The sequence below is a fragment of the Trachymyrmex septentrionalis genome, unplaced genomic scaffold (assembly GCF_001594115.1).
Source record: "Trachymyrmex septentrionalis isolate Tsep2-gDNA-1 unplaced genomic scaffold, Tsep1.0 scaffold37, whole genome shotgun sequence".
Classification (NCBI taxonomy): Eukaryota; Metazoa; Arthropoda; class Insecta; order Hymenoptera; family Formicidae; genus Trachymyrmex; species Trachymyrmex septentrionalis.
This window is the reverse complement of record NW_017305536.1, coordinates 5605220-5614767: the sequence shown is the minus strand read 5'-3', so window position 1 is coordinate 5614767 and position 9548 is coordinate 5605220.

Genomic DNA, 9548 nt, shown 5'->3' with positions numbered 1-9548 from the left:
CTCCACTCCGGATACGCCAGGATAACCGGAAGGTAACCGGACTGATAACGAGATCGCCTCCTGTGCCATTTATCGCCGTGCAGATAAGCAAGCGCCGACCGCCTCTTCTCTGCGCCCGATCTCATTTTTCATGCGAGTTGTATGATCGTAATTTTAACGCAGGTGTACCACGCGGTCTATCAAATCGCCATATTTTTTATTTTTATTATTTTTAATATAATACTCAAAATGGAAGATGTATTTATATTTATCAGTTGGATCAAATTCAACTACGATTTCATTTGTGTTACTTGATGATTTATGCGTTAAGTGAAGCTGAAAGCACTGAATCTCCTTTATTTTCCACTGGGAAAACGCTACTAATATTTATAAATATAAGTTTCACGTTCCATGGTATCATTCACAGAAAAACTGATTTTGTTGAAATATCTAAAAATTTAGGTAGATACAAATTTAAAAATAATTTTATTTGACTCTTTATGCCCGTTTTATTATTGTAATTAACTTTAAGTTTAAAGAGCCTGAAATTTAAATTTAAATTTTATTTGAATTATTAAAATATAATTATGTACAGGACATTTAAACTGATTACTAGAATGTTAACATTTTTTTATATTATTGTCAACGTTTAAGCGTTCTACGTAATTATTTTTATGGTTTTGATTTTCAATAAAATTATTTTCAGATCCGTATAATTTAGCAGCTAGCTAAATTAGATACTTCAGTAAAATCGTTTTCTCTGTGTTGAAATTAACGTTTAGTCGATGAGTCCGATATTGATCCTTTATTCAATTATGCGAATTTATAATTAATTCGGCGTAATCATCGCGCCTTTCGCACGGACCGGAAAATTTAACGATTTGCACGCGTAGGCGTTGTCGCAATTTCGTCGCGTTGTTTATATGTATTCTACGATGTCGCGCGCTGTCATTATTTCCGTTTGCGTCGTAACGACGGATATGTACAATTAAAGCGATTCAAAGGGATTCAATTGCTTCCATTTTGCGCCAACCGCGCGCGCGCCGCAATGCGGACGAGCGTCGTAGGTGCCGTATCGCCGCGCCGGCCGTATAAATTGAAACAACTGTTTTCCCAACGGCGAGCTAAACGCCGGGCAAATTAAAGAGCGTGTTAGAGTAAACGCGTGTGCGCAGGAATACACCAGTCGACCGGGAAACAAGGACGATGGGTTTACACGGTTTTATCGTTTGCATTTTTTTCCAAGCGTGTTTTCATTATTCACTGTCGACGCGACGACCGTTTGATCGATGTGGGCTCGAGGAAATCCACGAAATTAAGCAAATAACGCCAGCAAACAATATTGAATACAAGGTAAACGCAGTTTATTGGATTAAAAGAGTATTAGCGAGAGATACAACATTTATATTTATTTGACATGACGTAAAAATAGATATACCAATAGTCAAATTTCTTTCCTGTCATTATAGGCTTTTTCTTTTTGTTTAGATTCTTTAGAATATCGTTCAATCTATTAATTAGTAAATACAGTTTCGAAATTACATTATACAGAGAGAAAGAAAGAAAGAACAACTTTGTTAAAGAATTTTATCTTAAAATTTAATTAGATATACATCGAAAAATAATTTTACTTAGACTATTAAAATGATTATGCAAGATGTTTAAATTGGTTATTAGGATGTTAAAACTTTTTGAGCACTGTTATCAATGTCCAAGTTATATAATTATTTTGACGGTCTTATTTGGATATCTAGCTGAATTTTTAGGTACTTTAAAAATCCGTTCTTTTTATGTACAAATTGACAATTTATTGGGTTACATTAGATTCATCTGTGTAACGTAAATATCGCTAATAGGAAATTAGCCGTCGCTCTCGATTGCATTCTAGATTTGCTATGCAGAATCGTTCTCAGGAGTCAAAATAAAGAGGCTCGTGAATAGACAAGACTGATCTTTACCCATGCAGTAGCAGAGGCATCGTCGCATTAGGCATTCATCTTATTCTACGACGATGCTAAGAAAATAAGTGCGAGAATGACACGAGTGTCACACGATGGTTTCTCGGGACAGAATTTCCCGTCTTGGCGTTAAACACTATTCCCATTCATCGCGTCGTCGTGAGGAGGCATCGGGGATTTACACTTGACAAGCTATAAAAAGGTGGCGACGAGCAGCTCGTGGGAGACGAGAAGACGTGAGTGGGATATTCACCCGTATTTTTCACGGCGTCGTGACCACGACAATTTTCCATCGGCTCTAACGCGAAAACAAATGTTCTCCTCGTCCGTACTGTCGCCATCAAAAAGAAAAAAAAAAAAAAAAAACTCAGGACCGCAACGTCGCCAGATGCTTGTAGGTGGATCTCTTTATAAAATTTCACAAAAATCCCCCGAATTTCTTTTGGTCTTTACAGAAAATTGATCTAAAAATTTATAATTTTTATGTGACATGAACATAAATATTTCAAAGCTTAACGAATTTATTACATTCTATATATTTATTATATTTTCTATTATATTAATTAAAGCGTAAAAAACAATTGTTCTTATGACAGAAAGAATATGAAACAAAGAATATTTCTTTTTGCAAATGCAGTCAACATAATATCAGTATGACGTATTATCTTTTTACGTAAAACGCTTAATGCAATAGAAATGCATATTGCTGACGGTTGAAAAAAATAAAGTAACCGAAGTCGAAAGCTCACTCGTCTCCACGAGATGCAGGATTTCCCAGGGCACGGCATTTTTCTTTCTCTTGGAATATTATGCACAGAAGGGCATGGAGCAGCGGGACTTGAATTACGCAATTCTTTTCTATGCGGCCCATTCTACGAAATTCCATGGAAATTACTTTTATTACAGACCGTAGTACCGCGTCTTCTCTTCTTGTTTCAATCGATACCACACCGTGATTCTGTTACCAATTGTCTCGATAGATATTTCGTTCGAACGAGAGTAATATGAGTTAATGAACCCGAAAGGTCTTGCTCTTGAAGAGAAGAGAAAAAAATTATATTACAATTGAAAAACTGTACAGACTTTGTATTTTGATTTTTAGATATTACACATTAAATTATATAATACATGACTGATGTATATACATTCATATTTGCTATATTGCTTGCGAGATAATGAGATACAATTAACAACTTTGTGCTTATGATAATTTTAATGTACCACAGAGCATGCTGCACGATGCAATTAACTAATTACGAATTGGAATCGCAAACGACAGGATATAATTATTTTACGTCGAAAGCCGTTCTGTATAATACTCATCGGCGTCACATGAATGAAATGCGTATTATTAAGCTGTCAAGATAAACGATAAATAAAAATCCTCAATATTCGTTGCGAGCTCTCCCGCGTCGATCATAAACCGATCGTGAGTGACGTTTTTTTATGGTAAGCCGCCTGTCCCTGGCACAAGTAGACCGATCATATTTTGCAGACAATTAATGACTGGCACTGAAAAAAAAAGAATAATTCAAACAAATCTGCCAAAATCGAAAACGCGAGGCATTGTTGATATTGACTGCGAAGATGAAACGTGCTGCCGATCCCAGGTTTCACATCTCGTAATTTCGTTTATATTATTTATGCTAGACTGATCATCGTATTTCACCTCTTTTATTTCACCTGCTTTTTGACTACATTCTATTTTTTCAAATTATCCTACTATTTGTAGATCCGTTACTTCATTAAGTTTGTAGATATTTGATTGAGTTTTATTTCATCTTTTTTTACTTCTTAAAAGATATTTTTTCAACAAGGCTGTTTTTCGTTTTTCTGTACCATTACATCAAATAATATAAAATTAATACTGTTTATTACAAAACGTTATATGTAAATTTCCCGATATTTTATATGAAGTTTCTGAAAATCTAAAGGTCTCTCTCTCTCTCTCTCTCTCTCTCTCTCTCTCTCTCTCTTTTATTCTTTTTGTATTTATCAGAAAATCTTTTATTTATTTGAACAATTTGCAGTAATTACATACAGTATCAATGCGTTGATCATATTTCCATTATTTTTATATTTGTATTGTGTCGAAAATAACATGCGCAATTTATATCAAATCTTTTCGCATATTTTATAGAGTTCATATGCATATATATCGAATTTTACTTATCCCGCAAATCGGAAATTGCGATACAGCTTGCAAGGGGAGATTTTCGTTTCCATTCAGTGTCACTTTTTCCTGCAGTTCGTCCGGCTTTTACGAGTGCATTCCGTTTCGAGAGTCTAGATGTAGCGCTGGTTTTGCAATGTCGAAATAATGCAATAGCACGTTGCATGATCTACCTACGCGTGTATCCGCGGGTAACGCATCCGAGGATGCATATAAAAGTCGGCAGATTCGCGAGAGTGTCCTTTTTTCTGCGTGGTTACTTTTCACGACGCGCACTAGAGACGGTGTATTCATGGAGATATTAAATGGAAATCATAGTTTTACGCATAGTGAGCCAGCTATGAGATACACGGAGACGACTCCTCCGATACGCCGTTTTGTTCTTATAATCCGCAATTATTTTATAAATATTTAATGGTAATTATATACTTTATCGTATTCTTCACTCTGTCTTTCTTCAACCGTCTTTGTATATTTGATTGTTTTTTCCTTGCTTTCTGTTTTTCTCTTGCATTGGCCGGAGGTAATTTTTCTTTTATACCGGTACTGTCATACTTAATCATAATATACTTTATGGATACTGTAGTCACTATAGGATATTCCATATTGGAGGATTGCCTTTAAAGCACAATATATTGTACATATTTTCTGCAATAAATTATTTTATGTTTTTTGCAAGATAACGTGATGTAAGGAGAATGATGTTTAACTTATAAAAAAAGGGAGATCATCAAATCATTTTTTTACACTTAAATTTAAAAAAAAGATGCCTTTTATATATTACATGTTCTAAGACACAATTTACTCGATAATATTTACTTACTTATGGCATATATACCATTTTTATTATACGGTAAAAATTCTATTTAAATATCGATCGATGTTAATGATGCGATAACGTATTTTCTACGATGTCGTTAACATATAATTTAGTTCGTGTGGGTTAATGACGGTACTGCTCAGCGCTTTGATGTCTTTTTGTATGTGCTTGTAATTTTTTTTTTTATTCAGTCGAACGAGATCAAGATACGCCGATCGCGAACGTAACAGAATTTCCACGTGGTAATTTGCATACGGTGTTACGTATGCGCGGAAATACCGCTGTACTGTGCGAAAATTTCATATCGTTAATGTTGCATGCACGTATCGCAGTAGCATAGTAATATTAAATTCCGTGTTTATTCTACCAAAGTGCGCGCTGTCCATGTTATTATGCACCGTAATGATGGATCATGTTCATTTCGCGACCACTCGAAGGGACGAAGATGTTATTTCTTGTCGCAACCCATCCGCGTATTTGTTTGCGCCTCGTCGGGCGTTACATCGACTTCTTAGACGCCTGCTTATTTATGCAACCACCTTTTTGCAAGCACATCGCGTATCGTGTCGAATCGTCTTGCGTTAGTAGAGTATTCTATAAATATTTAGTGGCTCTTATTTCCTTATTCCTCTCGCCGACGTGGCACTTGAATTTTTTTTATTATTTCTCTTATTAATTCTGAAAATTCGCAGTCATTTACGCGCAAATGGAATTAAAGCGTATTTCTATAAAAATGTAGAGAAATCTTTTCTTTATTTATTTCAAGTTCTAAATTCTTTCAATACTATAAAGAAACTAAAGTTAACTATAAAGTTAATAATATTTATTTATATTTAATTGCTTATAAATGCTTTTTATTTAGATAAATAATGAAACAGAAATATATATGTTTTGTACTTTAATCAAATTAATTTCTGTTATTTTTCTAAGAAAGCGCTATATTTTATTAAATAATACATGCGTTTTAATACATATTTTGTTATTTCTAAACTTATTTATTAAAATAATATAATTAGTTAAAAAACACAGAAAAATATTAAAAATGAAGTTTTATATATTCTGGCTGATATTAAAAAACTTTTGGTAAGGAAAAGAGTTATAAACTCCAGGAGCATATTTTATACGAATACTTTTAAAATTTCAAAATAGATTAGTCTACGCGTTCAACCCAGCTAATTTTATAATATATTTCAATGAAAAGATGTTGCTGATATTGAAAAATACTGTGGTTCCACTGAGAGAAAGAGAAAGGGGATTTTCATCTTTTGTTATATTTTTAAATACGAAAATTGTGATCACAAAACGCGGTTTTAAGAGAGATGCAAAAGAAAATTCGTTGAGAGATTTCCATCGAAGCTGCTACAACAGCAGCCACGTTTTCGCCCAGACGAAGTTCCGCATCCATCGCGAATTTCCGTCAGTAAATCCGTTAAAGAAGAGCTTCTTTTACAAAGAGCTATATCACGAGCGACTTTTGCGCATATTCCACACGTACGTGAATGGAAGGATTAAGTAAAATAGGTCATGACGCGTTGCATCGAAGCTGCGAGAAATTTTATCATTGATTCATATCAAGAACTTTATCATACGTTACACATTTCATCGTACATTTTATTATATCTCTATCGCAAATTTTATCATCGTCAAGCCTTGTTAAGCTGCAATTGTGACCTTCCAATAGGGAATTCTCAATTAACAAAAATATATCCTTTGATAGTAGGAAATTTAATGTTTTTATTTATTGTGTAATATTTTATTTTGTTGTATTTGCGAGCCTAGCCGGAAATTAATGTAAATTTCATGCAATCAATGTGCATGATATGCAACTCCCTAATTCACCAATTTATTTCCATCTGGTGCACCGGGAATTTCGGGAAAACGCGTCGGGTCTAATTTGGCGAGTTAGACTAGCACGTTTAAAGGTAAACAAGATACTAATTTGATCGTGCAAATATCACGCTGCTCTTGTAATATTCCTGAAGTAAAATTGAAACGTGATTGGCTCATTTACCATTAATTATGTATATAGCAATATCACGTTAAGATGAAGAGATCTAATAATTTAATACACAAAATTATATGAATTTTTAAGAAATATCGCAATGATTGCTGTGATTTATATGAAATATTGATGAGACGTATAAAATTAAAAATATTAAATGGAAGACTCTAATTAAATTAGATATTATAAATTGATAATATTAAAAATGCCTATTAAAGAGTCGACACAAGTTTTTAAAGTAAATGAAATTTATTAGAATGTTGATATAAAAGAAATAATAAATGTTCTGGCATTAAGTTTTTTAGATCATCCTCAGTACAATTTTAGTGATGGTTTTGACTGACAAATTTTAAATAAAATTAAGATAAAAGTTATAATCAGATGCTCTAAACACATTTAATAATCTGTACGAAATGATGTAATAAACATATTAACAGTATATCGATGGTAATTCAAGATGGATTTTTCAAGATGTTCTAAAAACTTGATACAAACTTATAGCAATTACAAAGTTATTGATGTATGCAATGTGTTAGAGACTCTGAGTAAATTATACATTGAACGCAAAGTTCACCAAAGTGATTTTTACATACAAGAACCTAATATTCTGTTGTCAAATCGAGAATTATATGCATTAAAATTTGAAAAAAAATTTACGTTTATGAGATTGAGCGAATGTATTGAAAGCAGAAAATGAGATTTGCAAAATTAAATTAGGACGAGTGCTCTAGTTAAGTTGAACAACGTGAGTATTGTGAGTTATCTTGACAACTCTATGCGAACTCTCAAAACCAGTTTCTTCTCTAATCCGGAGCTATATCATCTGGGATCGCCACCATCATATGTTTCTGCCGCCGTTTCGACGGTCGTATCGCTCGTAAATCTCTGTCGGGGACAGTCGACACGAGCGGGACAGATCAGCCCCAGCGAAAAGGTTCCGACGATCGCAATAAATCATCGAGTCTGCTGTGCTTCGGTCAATTACAAAGCTGCGTCGGTAAATAACGAATTACGCGGCTTTCAATTTACCCATGCAGTATAATGGCCATTCCATCGAATTTCGTCGGCATCGAAAGCTTTATGAATGCCTCCGGGATCGTTCCGCGTGTATAGTCTCTCGGATCGACCAGACTTCACACTCTGGCTTTCGCGTTCTCGTTAGTCTTCATTAGCTAATTAACGTCTCTGCTGCGCAGAACGAATGAATAAAAAAAAAAAATAGCATGCAAGCTATGACAAGCAGAATAGACGCAGTACTGAATTTTGAGTTCGTGTCGCGTCGTTGCTTGCGTTCGCGATAATCTGCCATGTTGTGCTGTAAAAAGTTTGCTACTGTAATAATTTACTACATAAAGTTATGATAGATTGTTGGACCGGAAATAGAAGTATTACAATGCTCATCAGTGTATTCGTTTAAGCTAATATAATATATAGAGGGAATTGTGGAATATTATGTTTGTTTTATTGAAACAACTCAGAATATACATACGTTATTGAGCTAAATAGCCAATTAATAAAATATCTAAAAAAAAAAGGAATATTATATTGCAAATGCAAAGCGATTTTCGATTTGGAAAAATTATTTAAATTTTTTATAAATAAAAATTTTATAGACATAGATATAAATTTTATTGACATCATACATCCGCAATGAAAATCAGAAAGTAAAATGTAATTTTTACAATCTGAATAATTTATATTTCAAGTTTAATTAATATTTAAAGCAAGTTTTTAAATTTAGTTTTTAAACACTTCTATTGGTGTGTACACTGCACACACAAATAAAAAATAAATAAATTAAAAATTACGTTAACTTAAATTTCGATAACTTATTGAAAAAATACATGATGTTAGAGAAATAAGCGCGATTGTTGTATTCTAGCATAAATCTATTATAAATATTAAATATTGTATTTAAGTAAAAGAAAAAGTCCTATTTTTGAAGTTGATCTTTATAATGTTTATATATAAATTTGCAAATACAAATATTTAAATGTTAGGGTAACTTTGGTATATATGTCGCACTTATCAAAAACTTAATTTATTAAGTATTATTTACTATGTTCGAAGTAAACGAACTATATTAGTAAAAACTTTGTACTGTCTACTATTATGAAAAAAATATTAGAAATCTGAAATATTTATATTTTGTATTAAAAAATGAACTTTTTTAAACCCTTGCATTTTTCTCATAGGGATGTGATATATAGCTACTCATAAGAGGAGGGAAGGGGTATGTATCATAAAAAATTTACAAATAATGCATATAAATAAGTCGTAAAAAGACACAATAATTTATAAAATGCGTTTATAAAGCTTTATTAAGGAATAATAAATGAATGATAAATATGTATATGAAGTAATAAATAATAATTACAATCTTCTCATTTATAAGTGTTATGACATGAGGTACATATTTCATGCTTTTATTGCATTTAATGCACTGAATTCAATCTGCGCACTTTGTACGTTTTGGGCATAAATCCCACCTGCTAAAAATGCCGTATATTCCAAACAGATGGAATATACAAGACAACAAATTAAACAAAGAATACAAGAACTAAGTACTTGTATTTTGTTATACAACATGCTTTCCTATTCCTCTACACTCATGTG